The sequence below is a fragment of the Euprymna scolopes genome, chromosome 35 (assembly GCF_053919585.1).
Source record: "Euprymna scolopes isolate OS-2025 chromosome 35, ASM5391958v1, whole genome shotgun sequence".
NCBI lineage: Eukaryota > Metazoa > Mollusca > Cephalopoda > Sepiida > Sepiolidae > Euprymna > Euprymna scolopes.
Window position 1 is genome coordinate 46,421,824 of NC_136516.1, and position 10,000 is coordinate 46,431,823.

At 32.5% G+C, this 10,000-nt stretch overlaps 1 protein-coding gene across 1 annotated transcript in view; it reads right to left on the bottom strand.

Annotated features, from left to right (window-relative positions):
- The window catches only part of LOC145259858 (uncharacterized), a 1,597,463-nt gene that overhangs the window by 548,009 nt on the left and 1,039,454 nt on the right, over positions 1 to 10,000 (bottom strand). The gene's annotated exons all lie outside the window — the stretch shown is intronic.

The following is a 10,000-nucleotide window of genomic DNA, read 5'->3' on the forward strand; positions in this document are numbered from 1 at the left end:
TCACTGATTGATATAATAATTAAGTGATTGCTTTTGCGCTATGAAACAGATACTGCCAAGAATTGTATAAGTCAACTGAATTAAAGGAATAAATTATAAAATGGTCAACATCATGTATTTTGGAATATACCTTTTTGTCATTTATTTTCTCTGTCTCTCCTCCCTCTCTCTCTCTCTCTCTCTCTCTATATATATATATATATATATATATATATATATATATATATATATATAGCATTCCGCCCAGTCATAAAATACGTTTAAATATGATATTTTAATTCATGCAGATGTCGTATTTATTATTATAGAGCCAATTCCCTATTGATTATTATTGTTGGTTTGACAGTGTTGGCGTCCATGTCTCTTCAAATTGTAGAGTCATGGTAATCTCGGGAAGACAAATAAAGACGGTAACTCTCCATGTATCTTCCCCCACGAGTTAAACGCGCCCCTAGATACTAACCTGGAGATTTCTACGATTGGCACGTCATATTGTCACCCATCTGGTATGACCAGGCTCATCATTGCTTAACTTCGGTGATCTGGCGAGAACTGGTGTGTCAACGTGATTGTATCGTATATTTTTTGCACCTTAGACAAAGTGCAAAAAAAAAAGAAAATTCATAACCATACTGTCTGCCAAGCTCCAGCCCCTGTCCCATCACTGCAATGTCGTATCTCTGTATTTGTTTCACAAGTACTTGATTAGATAATGCCGCACAATCGTCTCAAATTGATTTTTTTCTGAAATGATGAGGGGTTATTTGAAATATTGTAGAATAAAACATCTTTCCGCCGGGCAACGCCGATATACGGGTCCTGCTAGTTTGAAACATTGTAGGATGAAACATCTTTCCTCTGGGCAACGCCGGTACGCGTGTCCTGCAAGTTTGAAATATTGTAGGCTGAAACATCTTTCCCCTCGCTGTTGGAGGATCCTTTACAAATCAGCCAACGGCATGCTAATCAAAAGCCGGGTAGGATTTAAATAAACACACGTCGTCGTTTCGGGTCTGAATCAGGTTTCTTCCACCTTAATATTCTTGTAAAGGCAACGATCAATTCTGCGAATAAGGCTCGGAGTGACAGACGACTAAGAATAAATGGATTTCCGCACGCATTGATGGGGAAAAAGGCGGTTCCTTTTGAAGCGATAAATATCGTTCAAGTTGAATTTATTGAGTAGTAGGCACAGGTGGAAATAGCTTAAAGGAAGGAGTAGGAAATTTGTGGTAACTTCGTCTTTTCTCACGTAAATACGAAAACGTAAGCAAAAAAGAAAAGAAAAAAAAGATGGAGAGAGAAAGAAAAAAAAACTATATTGATTATGAACCGCTATGTGTCGCATTTTATTTTAATCGAAGTTCTCAGAAATCCAGGGGCCCTCATTTGGGGCTCACACTTGATTTCTACATAAGACACTACATAGATATTTGAATATTCCATTAAATTCACGTTTACCTCTCAAACGTTGAGCTAGAAAAGAAGTAAAGAACATTAATTTTCCTCTCCCCCAATTGACCAATTAATAATTCAAACACGGTAGTGTTTTATATATAATGTATGATTAAGTGTCAATTTTAGTCATTTAGAATTGTTTTAAAGTTTAACCGCTCACTCATTTTGCAACGTGTTTATCTCTTTAAATAATTTATTCATGGTTTTTGGCTGTATTGTTTTTCAGGGTCAATAATTTTGGCAATTGGTTTTTGGTTTGTCTGTTTTGTACAGAAATTTTGTTTTTGTTTTTGACTTTGCAGAACATGATTGAGTTTTGAAAAGTAAAAAGTAAAATAAAATGATAAAATCGATGTTTGATGCATGTAAGTCAGAAAGCGGATACTTTTAGACAGCCTGATCTGATAGCACTAGTCATATAAATGGGGAGATTTTGGTATAAGGATATTACTAAAGGGTTCTGCTCGAAATTCTGTTCAAGTTCCCGAGTTCAACAGAAATATTATGAAGTTCGACAAGATACACCTGAAGAAGGTCAGAGGTTACATCGATCGAAACATTGTGAAAATGACACTTAAGATTAAAACAGTAGTCCAAAGAATCCAAATAATACGAATAACCAATCGTCGTCTCAAAAATTCAGAAACGTCATAATATCCATATTATACCGGCCTTTCTATTCATAAGGGAAATTACACCGGTTCTCACTATATATATATAGTGCCAGTAATGTCTACACCGGCGAGAAGAAGCGACAGTAGTGTACTGCCTGGCTGAACGCTAGTCAGTTATACCCGTATTCCTACCTCTGTACCTGTGATGTTAATACACTTCGTTTGTTAAACCCACCTTGACTTGATTTTCTATTGTGCTACGACGGAATCGAAACGATATCACTGCAAGCAATCGCCAAAAGTGATTGAAATACAAGGATTCGCGAGATTTTTACGGCAAAACACTTTCGTCATTTCAAATAGATATTTGGATGCGTAAGGATTAACAGCAAATTAATTACTACAATAGCAATGTGACGATGTTATAACAAATTAAAGACTTGCTGTCCAAAACCTACAGCAAGAGAACGCGAATAATATGGTCAACTATTAAAATAGTTGGACAGACTGACATGAGTGTATCTAAAAAAATTTTTTTTTTTTAAATAAGGGTCACTGTTTCTTTTTGGGGGGTTTTTTTTTGCACAAGAAACCAGTTTTTGTTCACGGTTAGAGTCTTTTTCTTCAAATGACTTATTCAGATTAACTACCACAAATTCGAGTCGTTATTTCTGATATTGGAACAAACGCTTTCACTATTTATTAGTAAAACGACGATCAAATTTGATAAGAGAAGGAGAAACGGGCTGTGAAAGAAAGAAAGCATTAGTGCTTACAAAAAAAAAAACAGTTAAATAATCAAGTTATATTGTGTCAAAAAGCAGAGGTTAAAAATAAAATAAATGATTTTCCCATACAAAAAAGCCCACTCGCTAAAAAGCGAAGGATTTTATTGTTTGCTACATAAAACCACGTACAAGTAAAAAAAAAACAAAAAAAAAAATACAAAAAGATTTCTTTTTGATAAATGTTATATCGACGGACTTTATTTCTTACAAGAAATATCGCGTACAACAAATTAAATTTCCAAAAGTACTATTTTCTTAACTGTTATGCTTCAAATAAAAGAATTGAGGTAAGAAAAGCGAGATAGACTTTTTGTTCACGAAAAAAACTTCAACCTGAACTAGCGCCCATACTTACAAAACTGTTTAAACGTTGTCTTAAGGAGAATAGTTTCCCATCTCCCTGGAAAATCTCATCAGTATGCCCTGTATTTAAGAATTCAGGTGATCGCTCATCCCCCTCTCAGTACAGGCCAATAAGTCTCCTGTGCGTCATGAGTAAGTTGCTAGAATCTGTATTAAATACAGAAGTAATCAAACATCTCAACAAAAATAACCTTCTTAGTGACACTCAATATGGTTTCCGTTCTGCTAGATCTACAGCAGATGTCCTTACAGTTATATCGCATAGGATTAGCAAATCTCTCGACGGTGGCAATCTTTCTAGGGCAATTGCTCTTGACATATCTAAAGCCTTTGATAGGGTATGGCATAAAGGTTTACTTCATAAGATCGCTAGCTATGGTATAGCTGGAAAAGTCTTCTCAATTATTAAATCATTTCTTTCTGATAGGTTCATAAGAGTAGTAGTTGAGGGGCAAAAATCAGAAGCTCACAGTATTAATGCCGGTGTCCCTCAGGGATCCATCCTGGGCCCAACTCTTTTTCTGATCTACATTAATGATCTTCCAAATCATATCCTTACATCATTTGTAGACATTTATGCTGACGACACTACCATTTATGGTACCACATCTAAGACAGTAAACGAGCAAGTTCTCTCCAATTCTCTCTCCTCTGATCTTGAGCACGTAGTACAATGGGGAAAGGAGTGGCTGGTTACTTTTAATGCATCTAAAACCAAGCTTCTCTCTTTACATCATCAACATTCTAATCCACATTTGTCATCAATTGAAATGAATGGCTCTCGTCTTCAGGAGGCCTCAAGTTTTGACAAGCTTCTGGGCTTGACCATTACTCCTGATCTTAAATGGAACACGTATATCAAATCTGTTGCCAAGGCCGCTGGAAAAATGGTGGGATCTTTCTATCGATCCAGTAGATATCTCACTGCTGATGCTATTCTCTATCTATATAAGAGCCAGGTACGTCCAAGGATGGAATACTGTTGCCACATCTGGGCAGGAGCTGCTAGAAAGGACTTGGCTTGCCTTGATAGAGTTCAAAATAGACTTCGTAGCCTCGTAGGAGATGTCCTTTTCTCCTCCTTGCAACCTCTATCTCACAGAAGAGATGTTGCGAGTTTGTCTCTGATGTATCGTTATTTTCATGGAAAGTGTTCAACTGAGCTTCAATCTATGGTCCCCCCTCGCCAAACTTTCACAAGAAACACTCGTCTAGCTGTAAACACTATCAATAATTTCCCCCACTCTTTATCTGTCCCTAAACCTAAACGTAGATTCCATGAACAAAGCTTCTTTCTTAGAACTGCACGCCTGTGGAATTGTCTTCCGTTTTCCTGCTTTCCGGCTGACTACAATATGGTTTTGTTCAAGTCTAAAGTAAATAAGTTCTTGATGAGCCGTTCCATATAAGTTATTAAATTTACCAAATTTTCATTACTAATGATTACTATATTGACCAACTTCTACTGTATACTCTTTAACCCTTATCCTTGAGTGGCCTCTGGGCCTTGATAATGTGGTGATGCCTTTGTAAAAAAAAAAATAAAAAATAAAAAAATAAAAAAATAATATTGGAAAACTAATTTTTTATTTCAAGTGTAAATTGTGTTTCGTAAATTGAATTCTTTACGATGGGCGCCGAGTTCAAACAGTCTCTTTTGCAATTAAACAAATTTGCAACAAAGACAACGAGACGAAAGCGGAGTATCGCACATTAAAAAGATCCATCAGACGAAAGAATTAACTTAAAAATATAACCAGAGGAAAAAACAGGGAAAAGATCCACCTGGACAGTGTTGGAGGTGTGGAGATAAACGTCGGTACAATGAGTGTCCCTACAAATTTAAACAATGTGACATATGCTACTAGAAAGGACATAAGGCATCACATTGTAGGGAGAAATCTGGTAGAAAAAAGACATCCATTAATGCCGGCGTTCGACCTTCAACTGGCAAATTTCTTTTTGTTTTAATTTTCACACTTTTGCACCGATTTTTCCGGGCTAAACCCCAAATATAAAGTTTTGCATGGATTCAAATACATTATATATGACGTTTCATGTCTGTAGACCAAAAACTCTAGGAGGAGTTTGGTAGGAAAAATTTGTTAAACAAAAATATATACTTATACATAAATATATATGGAAACAATGTTGTGTTTACTATAAACTTTTTACGCAAATATTACGCAAGTATAAATCATGTAGAACATCTGCATGAATATAATTACACGTAATAGTAAACTAAAGACGATTATCCCATTAGAAAACGAAAAAAAACTAATAGGGAATTAATTAAAATGAATGTTTAAAAGAATATGCAAATTAGCTAGATTTTTTGATAGTGAATGCAATTCAACAACCCATATATAAGAAAATTGTATTTTCTTTTTAAATAAATAAAAAAGAGTGTTTTAATATGAAAATCAATACACACAAAAGAAAAACGAATTTATAGGAGTATATATATATATATATATATATATATATATATATATACTAGCTGGATGCCCGGCGTTGCCCGGCAGTACAATACGCTTTAACATGATATTTTAATGTAAGCAGATTGTGTATGTACAATTATAGAATCAATCCTCAATTGATTATTATATATTAAGAGGAATAATTTGGCCGAACAAATAACATGAATAATGATAATGTCGTTCATCAAATTCCGTCTGTGTTTGTTTACAATATCACGTCAGCTGATATTTGGGTTTGATGATGAATATCCTTGAAAAGTCACTACTGATTAATGAAGAAATTATTTGTGTGATTTTAAATGGTACCTCTTCTTTTATTGTCAATTGAATTTATTAATAAGAAAAAATTAAAATAAAATGGTGAGGTAAACCCAGGGTTTAAACAGATCATTCGATCTGTAGGCAAATGCTCTACCACTGAGCTATATCAGCAGATGATGATAATCCTGTTTTGTTTTTTTAAGAAGAAATGATTTGCTGAGATTTTATTATCTCCCTTGGCCATTATAAGAATATTCCCCTGTAAAAATCTTTTTAATCTATACGAAAGTAAGACAGTTTTTAAGATCGGATTTTTTCGATTTTCCATACTCATCGGAAGCATTTCTGAACAAAACATATCTAAGAACACTGCCAGACATAGAAATTAGCTTTGTGTGAAATTTGCAACAAAATACGCTCAACCGTTTCGGAATCTATGAGGAAAGAATTCACACACACACACACACACACACACACAAAGCCACATATATATATATATATATATATATATATATATATATATATATATATATATAAGTGACCTGGCAAGACTACAGGGGAGACAACCAAGCAAAAATACCCGAAGCAAAATTCATCCTAAAGCAGCAAAAATAAAGCTGGCTTGACATGTCACTATATATAAATGCAGGCAAATTTGGGCATATCTTATTGGTTTAAAACATAGGTTCTTTTTTACCAATTGTCATAAAATTTTAAGCATAGAATAATATAATCTTCAAAAAACTTTACAACCAAAAATGAGCATTTCAATATTCAATTTGGCTACAAGTATGAATATATTCATATATATTATTACCATCACCATTGGTATTACTTTTATCGTTGCTATTGGTAATATTATTATTAGTACTATTCTTATAATAATAATAATAATAATAATAATTATTATTATTATTGTCATTATTTTAATTACCCTATTATTATTGGTATTATTACCATTTTATAAGTAGTAAATTTCTCCTTACTCTTCCACCACGCCAATTATCTGTATCCAAAAACCTTTTTCATCAAGTTAAACGCACCCAAAGACATTGCCATCCAATCCTCCTACCGCCCCTTATAACTACACTCTCTATATCATAACAGAAGAAACTTAGAAATAGTACCTAACATATAGCGAGCTCTGAAAATCAATATCATAGCCTTGCAACTACCCTTCCCAAAATTATACGCGACCTTATAGTTGCTATTTGTCGTATCGGTTGCACCTGTCAAAAATACCACTCCATAGATAATAGACACCTCACAAACCGTTAAAATAGAATTACCACGCAGCCACAATATACTCCCAATTTAATCCTAAAACATATACCCCTTAAATTTAAAAATAACCTCAACACTATGGTAAAGACCATATACACTTTTTTACATCATACTGTATATAACAAGCTTCTCCTTTATTTAGAATTCAATAAAGCTTTCCCCAACATTCTATAATTTCACTTAGTCTTTTTCTCTCCTAATGAACCCTACACTAGACGCCGCATCTTCCCCATGCTACCTAGCACCTTCTCTACTCTTCTGATGAGAAGCATTAGGCTTCGAAATGCCTTGGTATAAAGAGTCCCTTCCATCCCCCAAATAATTGCTTGTATTCCATTACTCAATAAATGAACCAATCTATATCCACCAATATATAGTTTTGTGTCTTCATTTCATACTCCTGTTGTTCTATTGGCTCTGTAATAATAAATACGAAATCTGCATGAATTAAAATGTCATATGTAAGCGTATTTTTCGACCATGCAACGCCACTCCGCATGGTAGTACACACACACACACACACACACACACATACACACACACACATATATATATATATATATATATATATATATATATATATATATATATATATTAGTGTTGGGACGATTAATCGGAATCGGGAATCAGAAAAATCGGAAGATTTGTAGGTATCGGAATCGGTATCGGAATCGGAAAAATGATGACTATTTTCTGATGCCAAAACGATTCTTTTAATTGTCTTTTTTTTTCATTTGATTTTGTTTAAAGCAAAATCTTTTATTGCTGGTAATAATGATACAAATAATATATGTTTATTGATTTTACAATACCAGTAAAGCTAAATTCGATAGATCATCCTCCACAAGTGTATTTTGATGTTTAGGAAAATATCTGCATATTTTACAAGTGCGTTTTACAGAAAATCGGTGGGTGGGGAAATAACAATCTTATAGTTAAATAATTAGAGATTTATAAAGAATCAGAATCGGTAATTGTATCGGAATTGGAAATTTAGCACGAAATCGGTAATTGTATCGGAATCAAGAAAAATATTGAAATCGTCCCATCACTAATATATACATATATATATATATACATATATATACATATATATATATATATATACACACACACACTTTTACCACCTTTTTTGACAATTTTATAAGTTCCAAATCTCAGCGATTATTCATCAGAATTCAACAAATGAAGGCTCGTTGAATAGGTGATAACCTGAATTGTGTAGTGGGCTATGTGACATTTGACCTTAAGGTCATACATTAAAGGGATCAATTAATACCAATGGTGATGATAATAATATATATGAATATATTCATACTTGTAGCCAAATTGAATATTGAAATGCCCATTTTTGGTTGTAAAGTTTTTTGAAGATGATATTATTGTATGCTTAAAATTTTATGACAATTGGTAAAAAAACCTATATTTTAAACCAATAAGATATACCCAAATTTGCCTACATTTATATATATCCAGAGCTTATTTTTGGCACTTATTATATTTTGGAGCTTATTTATGGCACTTTTTTTACAGTCATAAAATGTTTCAATCATGATCATTTATTTTCCTAGTTTTGCATATGAATTATAAAATATATGATATTTTCGCAAAACCTCTGGCCTTGATGGAGGGGAGACTAAAAATTTCTACTATAGTTTTAAATGATGTGAAATAACAGCAAGATAAGGTTTGGTTCAAAATAATTGTTCTGTATTTGCAAAAGAGGGGAGATATAACACGAGAAATATTTGGGATCAAGTCTCAGATCTCTCCTTGCTGTAATTTCAGATCATTTGAAACCATAGCAGCAAGTTGTAGGCTCCCCTCCATCAATGTCAAGGGTTTGGGGGAAATATATTTAATATATATATATATATATATATATATATATATATATATATATATATATATATATATATGAATATATATATATATATTAGTGTTGTGACGGTTAATGTGAATTGGAATCAGGAATCGAAATAATCGACAAATTTTGGGGTATCGGAATCAGTATTAGAATCAGAAAAATTGGTACCAATTTTCCGATGCCAAAACGATTCTTTTTATTGTCTTTTTTATTTGATTTTGTTTAAAGCAACATCTTCCATTGCTAGTAATAATGATAAAATAATAAATATTTATTGATTTTAAATTACCAGTAAAGTTAAAATCTATAAATCATCTCCCCCCCCCCCGAAAGTGTATTTTTACGCTTAGGAAAATATCTGCATATTTAACATGTAACATTTCTATAAGAAATCAGGGAAATAGCAACTCTATAGTTAAATATTTAGAGATTTATAAAGAATCGGAATTGGTAATTGTATCGGAATTGGGAATTTAGTACGGAATCGGTAATTGTATCGGAATCGGGAAAATTATTGGAATTGTCCCATCACTAATATATATATATATATATATATATATATATTTAATTATTATAGTATAATAATTTAATTATTATAGTAAAATATAATTATATATATATATATATATATATATATATATATATATATATATTTAATTATTATAGTATAATAATTTAATTATTATAGTAAAATATAATTATATATATATATATATATATATATATATATATATATATATATATATATATATATATATTTATTTATTTACCAGTGGTGAAAAAACCGGACTAGAGTGCTCAATGTGTAGTCAGAGCAGTATAGGAAATTTATTACTGTGAGTCCAGAATGAGTTTACAAATTGTTTCAGCTAGAGGAAAATCCTC